Here is a 25779-nt window from a genome sequence, read left to right as displayed (position 1 = left end):
GAAGCTGAGCTCTGCAGCCTCTTGGTGCAGTTTCAGTGCTTGCTGTGCCCCTTGCACTTGTCTTTTACTAACACAACTTTCAGGGTCATCCTAGTGTTGCTGATGTGTCTCCTCCAGCAAACTCTCTCTTCAGTCACTGCAGAAGGCTCTTCACTGCTATAATCATTTTGAAGCCTTTAAGCTGTACTTACAGCAAGTGGTTTGCAAGCAGAGTCAAATGCGCTATTAGGACATGCTAAACCAAAAAGCCATGTTTTGTTTCTTTTTTCTCTTCTAGGAAAGGAAGCAATCTCATCCCCTTTCTTCATGGTAGCACTTGAGCTGAAGCAGTAATAAAGAAAAACCTCATGAACAAACCACTGGCCACCAGAGTCATTTGTCTGCTATTGATCTAGTGTGTCTTTTAATGGCTGGGAAGGTATGTACAAGAGCATCCAGCCCACGGGCATGCTGTACCCCCGTGCCCAGCAGCCCCATCTGCCAGCAAGACAGACCTCATATGAGGAGTAGGCCATGCAGCCTTGCTGCTGTTTCTGCCCCAAGTAGGGATTACAAACCTGTTCTACATGGCAACACCCAAATGGCCCTACTGAAATATATGATGAGTAATTATGGTCAAATTAAACAAAAGTGATAATTAAAAGAAGATTCTGCAGAGGAGGTTCCACCAGGCTGCTGCTCAGAAAGGCTTCAGCACTGCCTTTCCCTCCTGCCAGCCCTCTACCTGGGGTCGATGGCTGCTATGGCTGCTCCTCAGGAGCCAGCGCTGCCAACAGGAGCGGGTAGTCCCTTCTCAAGGCCTTTCTCAAGGAAAGAAAATGAAATCCTTTAATTCTGAACTCAGTGAATGAACCCTGAAGAATTAAGGCTAGTGTCAATCTGCCAAAAATGGGAAGAGGTTTCACCCCACCAGACAGTTCTTGTAGGCTTTTATGATCCAATACTTGCCCTGGAAAACAGATTTGCTCTCACTCTGTTTGCATCCTTTGCACCAATAAGAGAGCTAAAGCTACATTGCAGTTCATGACTGACGTCTTCTACAAATCCAGCTCTGCCTAAATCATGCAAAAACCATACGGAGCTACATGCACTGAGCCATAGACCCCCAGCTCTCCTTCCAAGTTAATACTGAGCAGTATAGATGTCCTTGAGTCCACACAGCTGTCAGCACCCCCCTTGCTGATCATATGCATAAGTAAAAAGCCACAATGATCTCATTTGAGACCCTTAAACAGCAGAAGTGAGCACCAGAGGTCCCAGCCAGCCTAGCTGATTTGACTCGCAGTGGTTTTTGATTGAAGTCAACTATTAACAGACAATTAAGACACTGTCGCAGTTTAAAGATGAATTAGCCATGCAGTGACAAATTTGAATGCTTACTGCTGCATGCTGTGGCAAGTAATCAGGGGATGAAGCTGTAATTGTGGCACCTCTTGTTTTGCTTCTGCTAGAGCGCAGAAAGCTAGATTCAATTTAACAAACAATTTGCCGCACTGCTCATTCCTGCTGGGTGGGAAAGCAAAGCTTGCTGGCAAAGCTCCCTTTGAGTTTCACTCCTTTTTAAATCCATTACAAGCAAAAGTGGTACTTACTTTCACCTTTGCACCAAAGCAGAAAGGAAAAGGAGAACCCAGGAATGTCCCTGAGGAATGTATCTCAGGCTTCACCTGGAGCAGGTGAAAAAACATCAGTGGAAAGAGTTGTTCTTATTTTGATGTCTTTGGAAGTATCAGAGATATCACAGTGCAGTAGGGCCAACATGCTCAAACATCAAACATAGAATAAAAGACTCACTAAGGTTGGAAAAGATCTTAAAGGTTGTCCAGTCCAGCTGTCAACCTATCCCCACCATGTCCACTAACCACATCCCTCAGTGTCACACCGCCATGTTTCTTTAACACCTCCAGGGATGGCGACACCACCACCTCCCTGGGCAGCCTGTGCCAGTACATCACCATTGGTTCTGAGAAGAAATTTTTCCTAATATCCAACCCAAACCTCCCCTGGCACAACTTGAGGCTGTTTCCTTTTGTTCTATTCCTGTTACCTGGGAGATCGACCCCCACATTAACAATGCCTCCTTTCAGGCAGTTGTAGAGACACAGAATGTCTCCCCTGAGCCTTCTCATCTCCAGACTAAATAATTCCAGTTCCCTCAGCCGCTCCTCATAAAACTTGTGCTCCAGACTCTTCACAACTTCACTGCCTATCTCCAGACACCCTCCAGGGCCTCAGAGTCTTTCTTGTAGCAAGAGGCCCAACACTGAACACAGTACTTGAGCTGCGGCCTCACCAGTACAGAGTACAGAAAACATGAATATGTGGAAGGGGCAAAGATCTACCTGTATGTGGTGGGAATCGCTCTCCCTCGGCAGGACTGTTAAGGTGGAGGTGTTTGCTGACCTTCAAGACAAATGTCTTCCCACATTACAGGAAGGGAAGGGTGAAGTAAGGGAGAAGCTACATACAGATTTAGCATCTCCTCACCAGCCTTCCCCTGTTCTGCTGCTGGGAAAGGAACACAGAGACTCTTACAAGGCAGGTTCTGAGATGCTTTTTTGCTCATGGTAATGAAATAAGTGTAAACTTGGCACCATGGTCTGGTTATTACAGTGACCGGCTTTTCTTTCTCAGGTGTTGCTGAAGCAAGTGCTCTGCAAGAGAAATAATCTTGTTTTGTTGAACCTCCAGAAATAGAGTAATTTTAATAGGCATCTCACTGTCAACAGTTGCACATCTGCTGAGTGCTAAACTAGAAACCAGAAAAAATGCCATTTTTAATTTTATATCAGCAAGAGAAAGTTCTCCAAAGTATTTAAAGCAACGCATGCTCTGTGTGTACCCTGCTTCTGCCATTGCTACCTGGGCCCTCTGGTGCTTTTCTCCAGTTCACTGCTCCATGTCCTATGGGGCTGCAATTAAAGGACTCCCAAAGATGGCAGTGACTTCCTGGACCAGAGCAGAGCTTTTCTGCTTCTTTTACCCATTTCAAGTCCATCCTTGCATGTAGCCACTACCTCAGAGTTTGCAGACTAGACCTGGCTCCTCCAACATACCCAACTTCACAGATGCATGACCACCACACCATACATCTTCTCACTTCACTGTTGTTAGTAATTCACAACCAAGCAAGCAATTTAAGCTTATTCAAAACCACAAATCTCAGGTATTTTGCTTCTGTAGGCTAAGTATGTCCTTAAATTTTTTTGGTAACTCAGAGCGAACCAGAATCAGCCGTTGTTTCTGTTGCTTATTCAGGATGAAGATGCCTTTTTGGTCAAAAGGAAGACAAAGTTGTCACAGAATCACAGAATGGTCAAGGTTAGAAGGGACCTCCAGGATCATGACTCTCCAACCCCCCTGCCACATGCAGGGCCACCAACCTCCCCATATTAAATATTAAACCAGACCAGGCTGCCCAGGGCCCCATCCAATCTGACCTTGAACACCTCCAGGGATGGGGCATCCACAACCTCTCTGGACAGTCTTCCAGCACCTCACCACTCTCTCTATAAAGAATTTCCCCATCCTCAAGTTGCCAGTTTGACTTCCTCAGCTAATGCAGACAGGTTTCCCTTTTTATAAGCTTATCACTCCTCCCCCCACAACCATACAAAAATATCAAAGAGCACAAGAGTTTGGTGGTTAGTAAGTAGAGATGCTCCAGTGAGAGCTATGAGGAAAAAGAAAGAAGGGAAAGAGAAGCTTCTGTCTTTACGAAATGTTTCTGGTCATGATCTTCAGAGAAGACATGTTTTTGCCTACAAGCACCACACGACTCAATATCTGTTTGATCCTGCTCATGATTCCTCATCAGCCTTGGAAAAGCCCTGAGGAGGGTTTCCAGGCAGCCAGTGACAAAATTTCATAGGGCTTTATGTGGGCATGAGTCAAAAGCGAGAAAAGCTCAGCTCATTAGATGAAAGTTCAGTGTTTTGGACAGAGGCAGGCTGTCAATGCCAAGGGCTATGTGCTCTGGCAAAGCAAGAAGCACAAACAAATGCTTCATAATTTGTACATCAGTGGCACTTGAGAGAGGAGGGGAATAAGCAAAGAATAACCTGCACACTGACGAATGCTACTCTCCAACACAAGCTGGCTCTCTTCCTGCCACAAGCTGGCCTTGTCTTTTTACAGGGCTTGCTCCTGCTCATATGACTGACAGGAGAATAATAGAATCATTAAGATTAGAAAAGACCTCTAAGATGATCAAGCACTGGCCAAGCACCAATTACTAAAGCACCAGCCAAGATGCAACACCCATTACAGGGATTCATTCTGGGGCAAGATGATTCTTTCCTGTTAATTGCACCATGAGGTTTAGCTTGGAGACTCCTTGCTAAAACACTCTAATGGAGTGCCACAGCAGTTACAGAACAGGAGTAAACTTAGGAGTAAGTCACTTGTTTCACTTCCAGCTGGAAATAATTCATCTTATTCTTTTAGAAAAAGAAATTATGTACAGCTCCTATTTTAAATAAAGAACTAAGAGAAAAGCAGTGTTTGGATCCGCCCCAGTGCATATGTTGAACATAAAGGTTTTTGGCTAGTCAAAGAGGAGCTTCAGGAGTGAAGAGTTAAATGTGAAGGCTGCACCGTGATGTGAATTCACTATTCCCAGGAGAAGCTGCTGGGCTATTTGGCTACTGGACAAGGAAAGAAAGGGCAGGTATTGGCTCGTGACCCCTGCCCATTCCCAACAGCAGGACCTACTCCCTGGATATTCCTCGGGAGCTGCAAGTGTAGGTCATTGCAGAGAAAAGGGACAGATGAAGCAACTTGTAGTGCCTCCTTCAGCCTGCCCCAGGCATGTAATAGAGGTGCAGGTTACAAGAGGCAATATGCGTTCCAAAATGAATCTATCTTTGATGGTTCAAGTCAGCTAGAGATAGACACCGTAGATATCTTTCCATTCTGACACAAGGAGGTCATGTTAATTGCTCAGCTGTGCAGCTGGGCAGGGAAATCAGGCAGGGAGAGGTCAGATGCCTCACCTTGCAAATGCTTGCATGAATGCTTAATGTCTCTTCTCTGAGCAAACTCACTGCTTCAACACAACTGTTAAAGCTTCATAAACAAAAGGACAATCTCTAATCTGCTGTTTGCTTCAGAGAGTGTGGGGACACAGGGATGCCAGTTGCTTACCTGAGCCATTTCTAGTCTGCACCACCCTCTAACACTAGGCTAAACATTAACGCTATCACCACCACATCATTTTCAACTACATAGCATTCTACCATAGCTGAGGCCAACCACACCAGTTATCTCAGGCCCCAGACACAGCAATTAATACTATCTAATCCAATAAACCATCGGCTTTATTGCTACAAAAGGGAAGAGGTTAAAGAAGATAAATAAATCTTACCCTTTACAATGAAGATCAATGTTCGCATTTTCAGCAAGGACTGAATTCTGAAGGCAAAACACATTGAGGATCAAAACACACACCTGCTGCTCTTCCCTCCAGCCAAACTCTACGCTCAGGTCAAGAAATCCAGGGAAGCAACCTACAAAGAGCCTCCATGCATAGGGAACCCCTTCTAGAGCTTTACATGCCCTCCCCAGCATCAGGGGGTCCTCAGATTCTGCTAGGAAGGTACTCAGCTTTTCCTGCCTAGAAAAATCCTGCAAAAACACAAGCCCACCACCTGAGGCCAATTTAGCCTCCTGAGGAGGCAGATTAGGCAGCCGTTGGGCCAGCTCCACCTCTCCCTAGCCTTTGGCCAGTTGGAGTTCTGTTCTCATCAGTGAGTGAGAGAAGACACCTGGGCAAGCTTGAAAAGTCATGCTGGTATTCAGCTGTCATTTCTGAGGTTGTTAGGTGATAGAAGGTCATATCTATCTATGCTGCCCCTTCTGGGGGTACCCCCAGAGCTAAGCCTCCATCAGGCTTTAGAAAAACACCAAAAGTGAAATTTGTGCCCTGCTTTTAGATGATGAAAAGCACTCCCTTAGGCGACTGCTGAAGTTTCTTATGGCGTAGAAATGGCAGAAGAGCTCTGTAACTGTTATCTATTACTTTTATCTTCTTGGGGCAGGGACAAAGTTATATAAGAAATGCTATCTAAATGGCTTTATATGGAAACAAATGCATGTGTTACTATACTAAATTAACTTAGCTAAGGAGATGAAAATTAGATCATTTAAAAGCAGAAAGCTCTCCCATATTGTTTCAGTAGAATCATCTTTTTTATATAGTCAGGAAGGGGCTCGTTCTGGGGGAAAACAAACACATCTTTTATGATTATGGCCATTCAAAGCTGTTTCTTACACTCCAAATTGTCTAACATGAAGGATCAATGGTGTTCTCAGATAATGATTTAATTAAAAACTACTCCTTTTTTCAAGTTGAGATCTGCAAAATGCTCGGAATGGCTGATGGACGATTTGCTATTAGCTTGCCAACTTTCCTTTAAATATTTTTTTTCTTCAGAATTTTAATTGCTGCCATTTGAGGATTATTGATTAACTGTAATTGCTTCTTTTCTCAGGCATCTCCCTAGTTATCTTCAGCTGTGTGGTCTACGAAGTGCTTCAGAATTGCAGTGCTTTTGCTTGTTTGTCAATGAAGTTGCAGATACCTGGAATAGGTGTGTATGTGTGTGTAAACCTCCTTTGTCCAGACTCTGCATTGACGTGAACTTAAAAGTGGATCAGCCTGTAATTTCTTTTTCCTTAAATAAAGCACACCAAAAGCACTAAAAAGCCCTTGTGTAGCTCAGTTTCTATCCAGGAGAAATTCAAACAATGAACTCTTTACAGCACAGGAAGCTCCTGAGTTCACAGAGAAACAAACATTCCCCTTGCCTTTGGTAGTCTCCAGGGTGGGCCCTTTTCCTCTGCCTTGTCCTTGATCCAGCACTCCTGCGTCTTCCATGGGTTGCATGTGAACAGCTCCTTCTCCCACCAGGGGCTTTGCTGCCTGTTTCCATCTCCTTCTCCTGCATTTGAGAGTTTATGTATCTCAAATTATGGGGCCAAGCATGTTGTGACATGGGCAGCATCAACTACAAAAGGACACACTTTGCTGCAAGTTTAAGACTGTGCCTTATACTCTCAGACTACAGTATTCTTGGGAGGCAGTAGATGATGCTGTTAGAGTAGGTCTAAGTCTGGTGGACATAAGTATACAGATAAACAAAAACTAACCTTCATCATTAAAACCAGAACAATTGTTTTTAGAAGCTGATTGTCAGCTAAGTGGGAGTTTGTTAGCAGAATTTCCCTGTTTAGAATTAAGTTTCAGATACTAAGCAGCTGCCCACAAGACTTAAATAACAAAAGTTATGAAATGCAGCAGTAGAAACTTGAGAAATTCTCCGCTTTGATTTTTTTGCCCATACATGCCCATGCTCTGGTAGGGAAACCAGAACTGTACTCAGCTCTGCTTCAGCACAGACACGGCAGCAGGCACCGCTGTGCTGTGGGAAATCCTGCTCAGCACAGACTGCACGAGCATCCTGCAGCCAGGAGAGCAAGAAACAAAACATCTCAATGGTCAGAGGCTGCAGGAGCTTCAGCAGAACCCTTGCACCCTACGATGGCCCTCCAAAATTTTCCCTGCTATAACCAGGCAGGTAGATTGCTTGCAAAAGACACTGCTGGAAATGTAAATCGAGGCACAGCAGTGGGCAGGGAGACGTATGAAGGGAATGGGAGATTTCTAATCAGGTTTGAGAAGACAGCTCAGGTAGGCAGCTAATTAGGGGCCCAGGGAAATGGCTTCCCAAGCTGCATGCAGCAAGCAGCTCGAGGAGAGAGGAGCTGCAGGCTTTCTGCGTGAACAAGCTGACAGTTAGATTGAGCACAGTATTGATGCTAAGTGCATTTTATCACCAAATTATTGTATGCGTATATATAAATACATATAAAATGTATTTATACAGCTGAGAAGAAAGAAAACCAACGTTTCTGTCAAGCTTCCTGTGACTTTTTCACTTCTCTAGGAAAAAATTACTTCCAGTACCTGGGGAAAGACAGCACAGGTTGGAATGCTTTTGTTTAAATAAACGTCAGTTAGACAAGGTAACACTATGTCCTATGTTTCACTCAGTGAAGAAGAAATTAAATACTGAAAACTGTTTTGTAAAGGTGTTGGTCAGGATTATATATTTTTTCCCCACTTTTTCTTTGATATGCAGGAAAATGATTCTTCCAGTACTTCATTTTTTAAAAAAGGCATTTTTTCGGTGTAAAATTTGATAGAATCATTATTAAATCATTGGAGTGTCCTTCATTATTAAATTTCTGCTCTGCAGAGAGCAGCAGAAACACTTTAGGCGCTGGGAGCTTCTGCTGTCTTTACCTTTCAGTTCTTTAGTTCAAAAAGCAAGGCCAGCCCCAAAAGGGGAAAATATTGTAAAGTAAAAAAGAGGTTCTCTGGGTACAGGAGACAACAGCTGGACCATCCAGTCAGTGTGGCCCATGCATGCACCTAAGGACTGTAGGGACTTCAAGGATTAAGAGGGCAGAGAGCTCACTTCTTTTGACAAGAAAACAATTTTTTGAAGGTTGTAATAGAGTAAAATTTAGCATAGAGACAGAAAGAACAAAGTTGGAAGGAAGCCATAAAGAATTTCACAGGTGAACTCCATCTTGAAGGTTTACTGTAGATGTTATTTCTGGAATAAGATGAAGCTTATTGCAGCACTTTAGCAAGTCTTCATTCTCCTTGTTATCATCAAAATATACTTCAATGCATTTTATTTTCATATGTTTTGATGGGATTAGCAGTATAAATTACTTGGGCTGATCCTACAACCTAAGTTGGGGGCCAGCTAAAAATGCAAGAAGAGTGACATAGGGAACTTACATTTGGAAAGCTGACTGTATAAGACAGGCATCTATGTCAGTTTTGTGTGTTTAGATGATGCAAATACCCATCTGAGAGTGAACCTGGTCCCTGGTGGAGCACAGTTAAGGCAAACACATTTATTTGACCATGAATAAGCTATTTGGAGGCATCTCCACTGCTAATGGACATAGTACTTCATGCAGAGAATTGTTTCACCAACGTCATGGGGGAAAAAAAAAAAAAAAGCTGCTTTTTTGAAGGGCGAGCTGGCGGCCACTAGGTGGGATAGCAGCCTTGTGGGCTGTGGCAGGGAGATCCCACATCACAGCCCACACAGCCTTTGGCCAGCATTGCTTCAAGGGGATTGTCAAGTAAAACACCACACTAGCTATTAAACCTGCTCAGCCTTGGTGACGAAGCAGAATTAGGAAACTACAAAATCTTTGTAAATATTCATAAATGCTCTCTGTAATTGCTCTGCTCTCCTTCAAGTGGCTTTATAACTTGACTATTGTAGTTCCGTACCTGAACTTGCCACATTTGCGAATATCCTGGTATCAACTGTAACACTCTAAGAAGTAAATGGGAAAAAAATATTGAAGTCAAAGGGTCTAGCTTAATTTTCAACAGAAGTAATTTGACCTGTAGATTTCTGTGCTACATTTTATCATGTAAGAAGCATAAGAGGCTTAAGGTCATTACCTCTCTTCCTGTTACTAGTTACCTGGGAGAAGAGTCTGACTCCCGTTTCACTGTAACCTTCTTTCAGGTAGTTCAAGGTCCTCAAGATTTTTCTTGTTTTAGGAAATCTAACTGCAAGTGTGGCTGAGAAGAGACTTGTCTCAGGAAAACTGCTTTTGGTGTGAGACCTCAGCACTCAATTTTGGCATCATGCTTCCACTGCAAGGGCATCTGTTCTTCTGTGGGCACTGAAAGAGATGTCAGTCACACAGCTAAAGGATGGAGAAGACCTATGGGGATGAGAGTCCTCTAGAGTGACATGGTTTCGTGCTGTTTCTTTAATTTTTTGTCTGGCAAGTGAAACGTATTTCACCAGAAGGTGGGAAAGGACTTGGAACAAAATTGATCTTGGCTGAGCAAACATTTGACGACGTTCTGTGGGAAACAACCATCTGTCTGGGGAGATATCAAATCCAGGAGATATTGATGGCACTAAAAATATCAGCCTTAGTCCACAGTCCCAAGGCACTTAGTTTTCAGGCAAGGAGAGCCTCAGTTCTTCAGCAGAATACCTTTGTATTTATTTTTTTGGAGTGTTGACTTGCCAGGTGTGCAGTGAAAGGCTTTTGTTTGTTCAAGATGCAGCCGTGCATGTTTCGGCACCTGGGCTGCGTGGAAAGCATAAAGGAACTGAAGCAAGATAATTAATATGGATTAAATGAAAAAAGGACTTTGTGTTCTGCTTCACAAGTACAGATCATATACAGGAATGGATGTCTTTATCTCAGAAGAGCTTTCTGGAACAGTTTGGCAGGCTGGTTTCTTCTGAGGTACATGAGAAGAGATGGAAAATAAAAGGAAAACAAACAAACAATAAAAAGGAATCTTAGAAGGAAAGTTTAAAAATGCAACATGAATTCAAAGCAGATCTTTATTCCTCACTGACGAAGAGGTTAACAAATTTATGGAAACCAAGAAATATCCCCCATCCCACAAATCATTAAGATCTACAACATTTCATCTTCCCTGTGTAGATAAAATGAAGAACACTGAATGTTTTTCCAGGGAGATGGGAAGATGGTGCAGTCTAAATTCACTGCTTGATGTCCTGCACAAAAGTTGGCAGATCTGCTTTCATACCTATCAATTGTCAGTTTCCTGCTGTCCATATAGGTGCTCTTTCATGGGCTTGAGAAATAAGTAAAAAATAGTTATTTTTCCACCACATTTCTTGCTGCTCTCCTTCAGAAAAGGCAGCCTCTTGGCCATCAGAGGGATATCAGTGACCAGGCAAAAGCCTTGACCTGTTGTCCCATACCTGTTCCATGCTTTATCACTCTTTCCATCTGCAGCTAGCACAAATTCCGTGCCAGAGCTATGCTAAGATCCACATCTTCCCAAGAAGAGCTTCAGCTGCAGTAAGAACAAGATGTATACTTCCTTGGGAACAATTTGTAGTTGTCTCTTTTGAGCCCTGTCCCATCCACTTGCTGTCACGATCATTACAGCCCTGCTGGTTTCCCCTTTTTTTTTTAATATTTGTTTGAGCCTGGTTTATGGCTGTTGCCCAGGAGAGCCAGTAATGAGAGCCATGTACTTGTGCTGAGAGTAAGCAAAAATGATGCCTCCTGGGGCTGCCCTCTAAGAAATCCCAGAGCTGGATGCAACTTCTGTGTTTGGATTCTGCTAAAGGTAACTTTTTTTTCCATTGCCAATGTGAAAATCACACAGGAGCCCATACTGCTTACCTTACAGAAGCCAGTGTCCCTGCATTTTGATCAGGGACATGAAAAGGCTTCCCAGAGAGTAACCTTTTGGCACGGCGAAGATTTCTAATAAGAGCTGGCTTGGCAAATAAATAAATAAAAGAAATTACTATTAACGCATGTTGAAGTTTTCTGGCTAAGCCCTCCTTAAAAGCTGACTCAGATGATATGCAAGAGTAAGAAATAATATTGAAAACAATCAGATACTGAAATTATGGAAGAAAGAGTTGTAATGACTTCTTTGTTGAGGCATACTCACATGGAAAAAGACAAGGGGGTGTCCTAGCAGCACATGGCAGGCTTTACAGAAAAGAAGAATCTCCCCCTTCTAGATTAGCTGAGGAAGAAAATGTAAATGAAAACAAGGGTTCCATAGTCCTGGAAAAGTAAGTACTACCTATGCATGGTAGGGCAGCGAGTAGTGGTTTATTGGGCAACCAGAGCAGACCAGAGCATTTCGGGGAGCCAGAGAAATAATGAATTAGAGATTAAAAAGATGTCAATATACCTGAAAGAGAAGGGCAGTCAGGAGAAGGGATTTCTCCTTACACATACAGTGAGAACAAGCCAAGATAGAAAGCTGATAGGATGCAAACCTCTGTAATGATTTTTAATTTTTTTTTTTTAAAGTTGAGTTTGTTTGCATGACAGCTCTGAAATAGGATAAGAACAGAGAAGGGCAATGCTGCATAATGTGAACAAGAAAAGGGAACTGTTCAGCTTTTTAATTTAAATGCATGAAAATCCCTGTGAGGTCTGTGCATTTGTGTGGGGGAGGGAAAGAATTAAAAAAAAGAAAAAAAGATGTGTTGAAGTAAATGACTCTGGTGAAACAACGAACTAAATCTGAAGGTTCACAAGCACTGCTTGTGAAGTTATGAGCTGTACTAATGACCCCAGCCCATGTTTCAAAAAGCTGAGTGGAGCAATGTCTCAATAAATATGCCAGGGAAACAGAACTTAACACCAAAAAGCCCTCTGTAGTCCTTCAGAAACATACCTCTGTGGTCACAGGGATCTGGCTGTCGGGAGAGAATGGATGAATGCAACTCACGTGCTTTGGTTCTGCTCACCCACTGGGAGCTCTTTAATGCGATGAGGTTGGTGTCCACAAGGTTGACATGACACTGCCCCTATAGAATCACTGCACAGATCCTTTTGAACCTCCCTGCATTGCTTCACCCTTCTCTTTCCCTGACACCAGCACTGCTCAGCAAGGGAAGAGTGCAGCCCCGTGACTCAGCCTCACAGGGATAGAGGAGTGAAAAAGCCAGTGGATTCAGGCATGGATGTAACCCTGGAGGGGACAGGCACCCCAGAGCAAAGGGACTCACAGATTTGGTGGTGGGAGCAAAGAATCCATGCTTTGCTTCTTGCTCACTCTTGGCACAAAATCTCCATCCATCACACATTGCCAGGGATGGCTGCCACCAGCATTTTGGCTGCTTTCCTCCATGTATCATCAGGCAGGGGTCAGCTGTGTGCTAGAATGACCTTCAAGAGTGAGGAACAGGAAGAAAACACTTGAGAGGCACTGAACTGCTCAAGACTGGGAGATGTAGGTGAGACCTTACCCACAGAATGTCTTGCTGGCTTTATGCCATCTTTCCCAGATATCCAAACCCAACCTGTGTCCCTTTTAGCATCTGAGGGAAAACTGTATCTTGTTTATTAGAGGCTGGCCTGGAACCTAAGGAAATAAAAATTGGGCCACGATGAATAAGAACCAATGACAGATCAAACCTCTTACTCTCCACAACTCAAACCCAGACGAGGCCAATTAATGAAAAAGCCGCATATGGTCACAAATAATACATATATTTCAGTTGTCCTGTGCTAGCCAAAAGGATTTCTGTCACACCATCAAGTATCTGTGCACTCTGTATTCAATAATGATTTATTTATGTATGGCTATAGTGTACCCTGAAACACATAGCTTGCTAATTAACTCATAGCCACCTGGAATGGTAATAAGCAAAACAATCTGGAACAAATCTATAAGACTGATCATGCGATGTACATGCTTCAAAATAGCCATCCTCAGTGATTTTAACCCATATAAGGGGAAAACATGCATTTCAAGTTAAATGCGGGGGCTATCCAGTGCTAATTACAGGACTGAAAATTAGGTTCTGGTTTTACAGGGAGGTGTGGGCTTCATTTCCAGTGGCCTTCAAAGGTGCTCAGCAGCACTATGAGCATCATGGAATCCTTAAGGTTGAAAAAGACCACTAAGATCATCTAGTCCAACTGTCCAAGTACCACCAATATTGCCCACTAACCATGTCCCTCAGTGCTACATCTCTGTGGTTCTTAATCACCTCCGGGGACAGTGACTCCACCACCTCCCTGGGCAGCCTGTTCCAATGCCTCACCGTTCCTTCTGAGAAGAAGTTCTTTCCAATATCCAACCTGACTCCCTCACACCCTCCAGCACAACTTGAGGCCATTCTCTTTCATCCTATCACTTGTTACCTGAGAGAAGAGGCCCGCACCCACCTCATCACAACCTCTTCTCATGCAGCTGTAGAGAGCAATGTTGTAGAGAGTACGTGCCCTTCAGTATTGAAGGACTGTAGTGAGAGCAAGATCTGGAAGTTTTTGTTATCTACGGAAGCATTGCTGTCCAGTGCTGTCCCTCAAAAGATAGTTACTCTGCCAAAGTTACTCTGGACTGGAAGCATTGTGATGGAGAACTACAGATCTGCAAGACCCCTTAAATTTAGGTGAAAGACTTCATACTCTGTGTGCATGTGCAAGAAGGCAGCTAAGTTGATACAAAGCTTTTTGACACTGCAGCTGCTTGGTTTGAAGCTTCCGGTATTTTAACACTTACTATTTTACCGTCACAAAGACATACAATGACTGGGCACTGCTGATGCAACTCCACACTCTGCTTTTGCTGCTGGTCAGTAAATTTAGTCCTGCTGGAAACATGGAGGTGGGCTATGGAGGCTGAACTGTTTCCTATTGGTGTTTAAGTTCCTTTGTGCCTACTGAACAGCTTCGCCTAAAATCAGCGACAACCTGCCCGCTCCCATGCCTATTTGTCATAAATGTGTGAAAACAGAACCCAGCATAGCTAGTAATTATCCCTTCTTTATGCCAATATGCTTCTGAAAGCATAATCATGATCAAAAGACACGTGATTCTCCTCTTACTGCTTTCTGTTTGCAAGTTTCAACTTTTCTTTTTTCCTGCTAATAAGGATTTTTTAATTTGAAAATCAACAACAGCTTTTGAAGCCTGTGCCTGTCCTCATGGTAATGACAAATTTCCCCTGACCTGAGGACTCAGATTCTGCAGGAGTGAATAGTAGCTGAAATAACAGGTATGTGGAAATGCTGCAGAAAAGGGCACATGAGAAGCATCTAAAGCTCCAGGGGACTCTTATGGATAATTTGGTGTCCATTGCAGGTGGTTCAGTTTGTACTTCAGCAAGGGTAAGTTTTGACCAAGATTAGTTAACTGACAATTTCCTTTCTTGTTTACAGCACATTCAAAGAAGCTCTGTGACGCACACCTGAGCACACTGGAGGGGCAGCAGGAGTCAACTCAAGGCAATGAGCTCAAGTTCAAGCTCAGTGTGAGTCCTTCACCTGGACATTGTAGACCTTCCCTGGAAATACCTAACTGGTCTCCGAGTTGGAAGACAGAAAACAAGAGGGCACCTTTCTTGCTTTCTACAGAAGAGGCTGCCATGAGCAGCTCCTGATCCATGCATCCATCCAGTGTAAACTAATGCCTTCTTGTTAATCTTATGCTAAGTCCGATCTCAAATTTTGCCCATGCCTGTATAGCCTTTATTTTCATTCCTTTCATTCCTGTCTCTCCTCTCTGTTTGTAAAGATTAAATGCCCTTGGCAGTCTCCTCCTATTAATAACTATCCAGAAGTATTCATGTTCTTCCTCATAACCATACTTACACAGTTTTCTGTCCCATCAGTTCCAGATAACCAGTCACTCCAGCACTGATCAGAGGACTGGAGCACCTCTCCTATGAAAAAAGGCTGAGGGAGTTGGTCTCGTACAGCCTGGAGAAGAAAATGCTCTGGGATGACCTCATTACAGCCTGCCAGTACTTGAGAGAGAGTTTAGAAGCAGGAATGAGACTGACTTCTACATGGTCTGATAGCTATGCGACAAGGAGGACTGGCTTTAAACTAAAAGAGGGGAGATTTAAGTAACGTGTTAGGCAGAAATTCTTTATTCAGAGGTTGCTGAGGCCTGGCACTGCTGCCCAGAGCTGTGGTGCCCCATCCATGGAAGCACTCAGTACCAGGTTGGATGGGACCTGGGTGACCTGAGCTGGTGGGGAGCAGCCCTGCCCACGGCTGGGGATTGGGGCTGGGTGGGCTTTTAGGTTCCTTCCAACCCGTGACAGTCTGTGATTCTATAATTTTTGAGAAATAACTAACATTTTAAATGTTAGTAAAACTGTGATGATCCGGAGAAGATATTTGTTCAGCATGCTGAACAGAGAATTTAGGAAGCTGAAATTTCCCAGTTCAGGAAGAGGGAAACTTTTACATAACATAATGTCTTTTTGGCAGAACTGATTAGAACATACCTGCACTAGTTATTGTATGACTACTGTGTGTATTGGCAGCTGTATCTGAGACCTTGAAAAGGACAAAGGACACTTGTAATGTATGTCCAGCTTACTACATAAGGCAGCACTGGATTTAGGAATGGGTAATTTGTGCACTGTGCCATTTTACAAGGCAGCAACACCAGTGGCTGACTGTCACCTTCAAGGGAAAAAGCTATGGCTCCTGTACAAAGATACTCCTGCTAGAGGTGAAAGCATCCATTTACCAGCGGTGGAGGACCAATCACCCCAGTGCAGAGCAATGATCAATGGTCACAGTAGGTTAACATTGACCCCATGAAAGCTCCTCACTCCTCTGGCAAGTGGATTTGACTTTCAAGGACAATTAAACTGTTTGTGCCTCCACTCAGTCTGTTTGGTGCTGTTAAATTCCAGTGTAAAATGAGTCTCATTTGAAAGAGTGGCATTGGTAACAGATAGCTTTTTGTAATTACATCCTCTTATCTCCTTTGATAAGTTAACAGAGCAACCACAATAGTTAGCAATGCAGATAGCGTGCAGCTACTAACATCTGAGTTAGCAGAAGGAGATGAGTTTACACATCAGAGCTTAAGTTTCAGGCTTCCAGAAAATTGAAGTCAGCCCCTTCCTGCAAAGAGACCAGCAGCCCCAGAGCACATCTGCCATCTCTCACTGGTAACACAGCCCGTCCTTCCCAGCTCGCCACACCACTCCAAGGTAGGACACATGCAGAGCGATCCTGCTCAGATCCTGCTTTACTGCATCACGCTGCTGCAGTCTGTCAGCCAGAAAATCTCCCTTTGGGCAGCCACAGACCTCTGCAGCAATCCTGAATCCAAGCCCAGAGCTCTTGCACTGCAGCTCCTCTGGCACAGAAATCCCTGCCATGCTGAGACTAATCTGAAGGAATTATTGACAAACCGAACGCCCCCCTCCACACACATTTCCAAACCTCTCCAGGTACTACTTTGTGTATTTCTTCCATTTTGCCTTTTCTCACTGAAATGCAGAAGAATGCATCTTTTTTACAAAAAAAAATCAAAAATCAAATCAGATTACAAATAAATAAATAAAAGCAAACCACTCCCTTAGGGAGAAGCCATACCCAAACTAGGTAACCCACTGTATATGCATTTCCCCCAGAGGGAGCATGCAAAAGCAAACAAAACGTGGCAGATGTTAGTCCTGGTGCTTGGTGTGCTGCTGGAAGGTGCACACATCCCATAGCAATGAGAGCAGAAGCTTACAGCAGAGCAGCCAAACACCTCCAGATGAGCTCTTCACAGTGCACTGCTTTGAAATCCTTCAGAATGATGTAGCACACAAATTATTTAAGCAAGACTGGATTTTCCTAAGCAAGACGGCATGATAAAACTTGGTGATACAAGGCTGAAATTGCACTACCTGAAAAGACAATACCTCATCTGAAACACTGAGTATCAAAATTATTTGCTTTTTTTTTTTTTTTTCCCCCATCACAATATGGAGAAGATAAAGTACATTAAAGCAAAGTATCTTTAGAATGAAGTATAAGCCATCTTGCAAATTCAGAGCTTTGGAAATATGAGTTGTCTTCATTTTTCAATCTTTGTGAGCTAACTAAATAACTACCTGAGCTTGTTTTTAAACAGCAGTGACAGCATTGTGGTTAAATGCTCAGATGTCATTAAAAACATCCTAAGTGACTAAAAAGGAAAAACGAAACCCAGCTCACTGTTTTTGTGTGTTGCATTATATCACCATTTCATTTTAGGACGTTGGATTTGACAGCATCTACCTCACTAAGCAGTAGCTCAAACACAAAGATGTGATAAAAACACAAAAATGTCATGCTTGTGAGCTTCAAAGCAGTACAAGGCTCAACTAATTTAACACCTTTTTACTCTTAAGGGAACTGCTCACCCACTGATTCATCTTCTGTTCACTCAGGATCATCCTGTCACAACCGATTGGAACACCAGTGTGTTTCTGTCTGCACAGTAAAAGAGAAATGAAAAAAAAAAACCAAAAAACAATTACAGATATAATAACAAGCTTTGTGGCCTCTGCTGAAGGCTGTCGAGCTCCCTGTGCTCTTTTCAGGAGAGCTCATTAAGCATGCATCACACCAGAACCAGAGCAATAGATGCCTGCACAAAAACAGTTCTACAAAAGTGTGGGGCATTTAAACAAGAGGAAAGACTCAGTGCCAAGGAGAGCAGTAATGAAGGCAGCTCTCAGTTGGTGGTAGTGGTATGGCTGATTGCTATCTCACCTGGGACTGTTCTGTCCCCAAGTTGAGGAGCAGCACTCTGGGAGGTGGGCAGTGGTTCCTGGTGCCTTTTGCTCAGTACCCTGTGAGAGAAATAGAAAAACACCAACTCAGGAAACACAGTGACTTATCTGTCCCATGGGATATGTCCTGTAACGCCACTAGGATAGCAGGGGACATTTATTTTACAGGAGTGTCCAGAGGGCTGGCGGAGAACTTTTCTTGCAGCATGCCCCATTATTGGGAAACACTGACAAGATGTGGGGAAAATGTTCCGTAAGGAGAAAGCCTGTATAAACCCAAATCCCCTCGGCAGCAACCTATCCACCACTTGTGTGGTGATCAATGAGATCTTCAGCAATTAACATTTGCTCGTTTAAGTATCTTCTCCCCTGGGAGCCTTTAGGTTTCATGTGTGTGCAGAAAGACAAGAAAACTTACCCTTTTAAAATCTACCCTTTTATTTCATGTCTTTTACTGAAGAAAATGTGGCTCCTCTTCAAGTCATAAACATCAGATATTCTGGACATCAGCAATCATGCATCCTGCTGCAGCATTCAGATTCCTGCTTTGTGGTGAACTCAGGATGTAAGGGGCCCAGGTATCGTATAATTTTATGTGAGCTCAGTGGGTGCATGATTTCAGACACACACACACACACACACACACACACACAGAACAGAGATAAGCAGCCGAAATTAGAGGAGGCTGCATTTCCCATGGGTAAATATTACTTCTACAGAGAAGTTGATAAAACAAATTTTCCTTTTAAGCAAATGCATTTTCACAAAACCCTTGCAAAAAACAAACAAACAAACAAACAAAAAAACAACACAAACATACCTGACATAATATCTGAGCCTTCTTCGCTTTCTTTTTCCTTCTTTTTCTCTTTCCCTTTGAGGGATTTCTTTCTTTTTCTGTTCTTTTGTTGTCACACCTGTAAGAATATTTGTGTTGTTCTCTTCCATGTATTTTGGGTATTGTACAGCAAATTAACACACAAGCAGGAGACTCAAGGCTGTTGTTTCCCCCTGTCTGAGGGGAATAGGTGCATAGATCCCGCATTCAGCAGGAATGGCTCCTTAGCATAAGAGAGATATTAAAATCAGCTTTTTATACCGGTGCTCCACTTTTGATACCAAAAATACCTTATCAATAAGCTGGCACAATAAGGATAGGTATGTCTGCAGGTTTGTGAAAATACACCCATCAGCCCCACAGACTGAGCAGCACAGTAAGCAGGACAAATACATCAGGAGCAAAACAGCGAAAAAAGCGCTTTTCCCCCTTCTTCTACCCATGCTGCCTTCCCAAATACTAGGAGAGGGGAAACGCATGGCAGAGACCACATCACACCCAATGTCACATGCCATCATCACCTTCTGGATGTGCCAGCAGATAATTCAGATAAAGACCAACAGGCACAAGGACAGGCAGAAACACTGTCAGCCCCAGCTCTGAGAATGATAGGTTGTTACTAGCATTTCCTAGGAGGCTGCAGATGTGAACTCCCTTTTCCTTTTTGGCTTTCACCTCTCAATCCACAACCTTCAGAAAGTGGAGTTTAAGTCTCTTTTAAGTTGATGTGCTACAAAGGAACTGAAGGAAAGCCTCAGGGGGAAGATATTGGCTTTAGCTATTTGATCCAGCTTTTCACATTTTTATTCTATGCCCAGTTCTGAAAAAAAGAAATCCCTTTATCCTATGATTCCTTACCTAATCAAAACTAGGCTATTTTATCCAAATAGCCAAGGCATGTTGCTTAAGTCCTGCACTGATTTTAGCCCCTGGAGAGTTAGACCTAAAAGACCGTTCCAGGAGGACTAGTCAGAAAGGAGAGCAATTTTTGCTGCTGCTGTCACAAAGCCCTACCTTTGTCACAAAATTTTACTCTTCCCATCAAGAAGTGCAGCAGCGTGGGGAGGGACCATGGGAACACAGGCAGCTCTGCCCTGAGCTGTAACTTTCCCTGTGCATTTTGCTTGCACAGGGAAAGCAACACAGCTGCAACATCGATGGGCACTATTTCCCACACCTCACATCAAGAAAGTCTTAACCATTTTGAGGTTTTGTCACCAAAGGTGGGAAAGAGGAGAGGGAGGGATACCAGCAAGAGAAATAGCATTAGAGATGGAAGGAGATTGCACAAAACAACACAGGGAGCTCAAGCACGAGCCAACATCCACTTAGTATCTCAATTTTCCTGGAGACCTGCAGGAGCATGGAGGTGTGGGGATCTCCTGTTTTCCAGATTCCCTTTAAAATACAGCCTAATGGTTGAGCAGAAAGAACCAGAACGCCTTGTGCCTCTTCCAGGGATCATTATCACACAGAGAAAATTATTAGATCAATGGATAATCAAAAGCTACAAATTGTTTGGGTTATCTTTATTTATTTATTTTACAGGTGTTAATGCCAGAGCAAAGTACTGCAGTCAGGGAAGCTGAATTTGGAATACAAATGAAAAGAACTTTCTGTAGCCATCCTACAATAATAAGCTGTGGAGTACTGTTGGCTCCCAGAATAATGTAGATGAAACTCAGCTATCATTACCCAGTTGGATCCTCAGCAGCAGCAGAGAGAAAAAAAGTGGATTTCAAAATAGTTTTGACTACAACATGAAGTTATACCCTTCAGTCTGAAATTCATTTGGAAGATTTGCTGAGCAAATGAAATGCTGTGCCTGCATTTTCTCTCTGCATTCTGAACTCACTTTCCTCCCCCATAAACATTTCCTTGCATGCTGCTTCATCTTATTCTTTGCAAAAAAAAATCCCCAAACCTGTAGACTGCATGAATGTTATCCAGCCTCCTCTGACCCATCACAAACTCTGAAGCAATTCTTAACCTAATTTCTGCAATCACAGCGGTAACAGTGAATATAGCTAGACCAGTTCTGCCAGCACAAGGCCTGCTCAAGTCAACATATACATCTAAGAGCAAGTCCCACTCTAGATCACTGTTCTCCATCAGTTCCAGAATAAGAATGGGCTGACAGCTCATCCTCAATCCTGCCTTCGCTCTTACAGCTGCCAGTATCTGTAAAATGAAATGTGTCACTGCCGACCCCCAGGGCAGCAAAGAAGGCTCTCCACAAAGCAGGGCTTACCTGCTTCCACTTTCCTCTGAATCCCCACATAAATCCTGCCCTGACCTTTGCTTTAATGTGTTGAGGGTAACTAACGTGCTAACACTGGCAAGTTGCCTAACTCCTTCTGAACACTGCCTTACACTGTCTTATCTTTATGTGCTGATAACAAATGAAGCAGAAATAATGACTTTTTTTTCCTTTTTGTAGCAGAGCATCCCAGAAGACCTTGCATAACGTCTGCTGCCTATGCTGCCCAGGGAGATGCTGAGGCATTGCCATCCTCTGTTGCTGTTACTCACGCTTTAGCAAAGGCAGGCAGGACCCTGAGGTTTTCTCTAAAACAGAGATGCAAAGATGAATTTACTGCTTCAAGAAACAGAACTGGTGGTGCAGAAAGCCACCAATTAGTGGATTATGATTTGCATTGGAGTTTCGCTGGCCAAGACTTTCATAAAGGCACTGGGACTCAGGATTCATTTTTTGTTTTTGTTTTTGTTTTCATGATTTTGGTCTAAGAAGGCCATGCTGTTTGTATCCCATTCTTTCATGTGAAAGTTTATTTAAAGGAATTATCTTGTTTTTTGCATTGTAGCTGTCATTAGTCTGTGTAGCTGCTCCAAGCAGACAACACCTGGGTGAAGAAGGCGCGTTTTCTCAGAGCAAGCAAAGTACTCCAATATCTGGTCATCAGCCACCCAAACAGCCAGGACAACACACTGGGAGGTTTTGGAGTGGGAACCTTTGTGGCTTTTGCAACAGCAGCAATATTTCCATGAAAGAAACAGAAAGAGATTGGTCACATGATGGTGGATCATCTGCCTCTTTCTAATTTCACTCTCCTTGAGAAGGAGACTAAATTGCTGGTTGCAAATTCTGCAGAGATCCCAGGCAAGCATCTGGCAGCTGTTCAGTCTGGATCACCCCAACCCTGAAACAGCCTCAATTCACTTTCTGAAGTTCAGTTGTTTTCAATAATGATATTAAAATCTTCCTCAAACACCAGGCTAAAAATATCTTTAAATGTCTACACACCTGTATCCTTTTCTTTCTCAAGAAAATCTTGAATTTTTTTTTTTTTAATGAAATAAAAGTGCATGAATAGACAAAAGAAAAGGAAAACAACAGCATAATGGATGAGGATTACAAGAGTCTCAGTTAATGAACTCACAGCATTCCTTATTTTTGATCTTATTATACCATAGAATCTTCCTGCCATAAAACACATTTCTGAAGTTCACCTTACATTCTGATGTGCATCTGCAGGAGGATTTTTCTATTGGAAAGGAAAATAAACTGCTGAACGAATATTGAATAATTACTCAGGAAAGTAACAGCTTTAGAGCAAGATTAAAACCTATAGTAGCTTTACCTACTGTAATGCAGCCACATTCTCAGGTTTGTTCCATATAGGCGGCTCATAACAGCATGGCATGCATGAGAATATTGAGTCAGTTCTCTACTCTGTATTTGGGAGAGATTTCCTTTATCATACCTTACTTGGCCTGAAGAACTGAAGCAGTTACCCCATCTGAGGTTCATGGGGCAGAGTTAAATCAGAAGTAGCCTTGTTTCCCATCAAAAATTACAAAATGCCTGCTGTTCACACTATCAAATTTCTGAAATCCTCATCCTCTAGAGCATTTCCAACAGTTTTCAGTGGGCCACTTCCCCCTCCCTCAATGCTGCTTCCATCCATGACTTTGGTGAGGGACAGAAAGAGTAAACATCAAAATATCTGCTTGTGGAGTGTGACGTGTACATGCAGTGACATAGAAATAAGGAGGAAAACAAATAACACTGAGACTCAACCAATCAAATCTAGAGAAAGGCAGCTGCTAGTGGAGAGAAATTTTAAGCTGCCACGTTGAATTCATAGTTAGAGTAAAGGGAGCTGCTCTCAATTTCCAGCCAGGTAGTGGTGAAGAGACCCTCCTGCTTCTGTCATCTGCTGCTTCTTCCCATCAAACACAGGGCTACTGAAAAGGTCAAGAGACTCAACTCTCCACTGCTGCTGCTGCGCTTACCATCTATCGCACAGCCTGAAGGCACCAAAATCAAACGTGAACTTAAGAGTGTGCAGCTGGGAGAATGGGATCAAGTGAAGAGATTGGTGGGTGGTAGATGAAAGAGAAGAAAGCCTGGGAAAAGATGAGAGACTTCCAGAAAGTCAGAGAATAGTCTAAGCTGACTAAAACAAATGGTGTTATCAGATTAGGGGACTGTTTTGTAGTATTCATGATCAAAACCAAGCAGAATTTCCTCCAGTATACTTTTAAATTAAAGCTTTTCTACTGTTGAGAAAATACCTGCAATTAACTTCATTGCCCTGTTTCTGGATGTCAGAAGCCACATTGATTGGTCTTGTCAGAGGCTGTGCCTAACCATTACAATACACATCTTATTCCAGACTGACATGTAAGAACAAACTCTCCTGACCTCCATGACCTGGCAGATATATCCTCACTGAAGCTGCACGAAAACTTTTAAAATATCTTTCTACTATCTGCTGTTTCTCACTGCAGAATATGAGACTCCTCACTATCTCAGAAACAGATCAGAAATGCAAAATTTAGACTTGTCATAATTCAGAAAGGGAGTAGGTGCCCACAGGCAAGACAGCATGCGCAGATCTGCAGAGAATGCAAAGCAACACACAGACACGCAGAGCTAGGGGTGACCGTGACTATAACCTGTAACCATACAGTTTCTCTCTGACACCCTCCTGCTTGTGCTTGCACAGCTGTTTATGCAAGGAACAGTGATCATTTTATGGGGGGAACACAGCTGTAAACATCCAGGGTACTCTAAATTGTATTTCCACAGCTAAGAGATATCCAGATTATCCAAACCCTGGTTGAACAGTGCAAGAAGCAAAAGGCTCCTAGCTAAAATTAAGATCATTAAGAACACAAGAAACGACAGAAGGCATCCAAAGCCCCATGTCCCTGTGCCTCTATCTCTACAGACACCCACCCATGCTGGGCCTTTTCCATCAGCTAACCTGCAGCATCTAATATGGGAACAATAATATTGGGAAGCTCAGTGTGTAAGGCAGGAGTTTGATGCAGCAAGTATGATTCCCCCTTCTGCTGCTTGCTGCTTTTCCTCTCCAAAGGGGAATTTGAGATGGCATATGCCATGCTGCTTGGCTCTCAGATGAAGGGAAAAAGAGACAAATCACATGCAAACTCAAAAAGCTGTTTGACCCTCCCTACAAATGTTCTGAGAATCCACAACTGGAGGACACATCAAATCCCTTACAATGATATCCTTGAGGGCTGAGTCCCACTCCCAGGCTGGCCCTGGTTCTACCTCATTGGATCCATTTCTTGCCTCAAACATCATGGAGAGAACCATGCCCTTGTATCCTCTGCACCATGCTGCACAGATACAGCTTACCAAAGGCTGACTTTTAACAGAATTTCATTCAGACTAATTAAAATGTCCTTATTTTCTCACTCTTCAGGCAAACTTATAATTTGCCATCCCTCTTTCCAGGTGTGTTACTCTTTGAGCTTTACAGCTACAAAGGCAAAACTTCCAAAATACTTCTCCTGCAAGTCTCCCTGACTTCAAATGCTGATTATATAACCCTGTCATGTGCTGAGGGACCCTTTACATTATTTAAAGGTTGTCAGTCAGGTGTGAACCTTTCCATTGATTTACCATTCACTTCTCCTTTCATAGATGCATTAGGAGGCTGCAACCCACGGCTGATGTTGAAGAATAACAATTGCATTTGTTTGTATCTGGCTTAGTGCTGCTCACTTCTGCAGCCCATATAATTCTCCTTACTGCAGTTTGTGTGACATTAATGACAAAATAAATAATTCAGCATGGTTTTCACCCAAATGTAGCCTTGTCAGAGACTAACATATGGTCTTTGCTAGCTCATTTAATGTAACAAGCCACTGAATGGTAGTTTTAAAGGCTGAAACTCTTATTTTAATGGAATTTATCGGCAAAGCTCTCCTGAGACTCAATGGTAACTAACAGGTACAATCTCCTGCTTCTGTTCCTGCCACCCTAGCTTCCCATTTAGCTGTTACATTTGTGCTCATCGCCTATCCAGCAGGTCTGTTCTCTCCTACTTGCAAATGTACCAAAACAGGCTGGCTTTTTAGGAAGCTGCACTTAGCTCAAAGGGAAAGTGAACAGAATGGGAGAAGCTGAAGAGCACAGGGGATGTCTGCAACAGGTAATTATGAGAAAAGAGAACACTTCACTAACGAGCTCTGGCAGTGAGGCTTCATGAATGAAATCACTTCTGATCTGGGTCTCAGGGCAGTGCGATAGGTGATGAATCCAAACTCTTCTGACATTTGAAGAGTACTGTTTGTCTACATATCTCTCTAACAAGATCACTGTGGAAAAAACAAAACAACAACAACAAAAAAAGCACACACACACACAAAAAAAAAAAACCAACAACAAAAAGACTTCTTCTTTTTTTCTTTTTGCAATAATGACAAAAATTCCAATAAGTTTGCTGAGACCAGGATATGCTCCTCACTACAGACATCCCAGTCACTCTGCTTGTGTATTTGTTCTTCCTTTCTCACACACTTGATCCTACTTGCCCTGTGCTCATTACTGCTTTCCCTGAGCTGCCATGCCAAA

General features: G+C 43.0%; 1 protein-coding gene across 1 annotated transcript in view; it reads right to left on the bottom strand.

The window, feature by feature from the left end:
* SPTLC3 (serine palmitoyltransferase long chain base subunit 3) overlaps positions 1-18993 on the bottom strand; it is a 197127-nt gene extending 178134 nt beyond the window's left edge. The window contains exons 1-3 of the mRNA XM_042895331.1: positions 18909-18993; positions 18069-18148; positions 17717-17786 (exon numbers count right to left, since the gene is read on the bottom strand). The gene's annotated coding sequence lies outside the window, so the exon portion shown is untranslated. The remainder of the gene's footprint in view (positions 1-17716; positions 17787-18068; positions 18149-18908) is intronic.
* Positions 18994-25779: the final 6786 nt, after the last annotated feature.

This window comes from Lagopus leucura, unplaced genomic scaffold, assembly GCF_019238085.1.
Source record: "Lagopus leucura isolate 7727_CA_CO unplaced genomic scaffold, USGS_WTPT01 Super-Scaffold_73, whole genome shotgun sequence".
In the NCBI taxonomy this organism is placed as follows: domain Eukaryota; kingdom Metazoa; phylum Chordata; class Aves; order Galliformes; family Phasianidae; genus Lagopus; species Lagopus leucura.
This window is presented reverse-complemented; position numbering and strand designations above follow the sequence as displayed.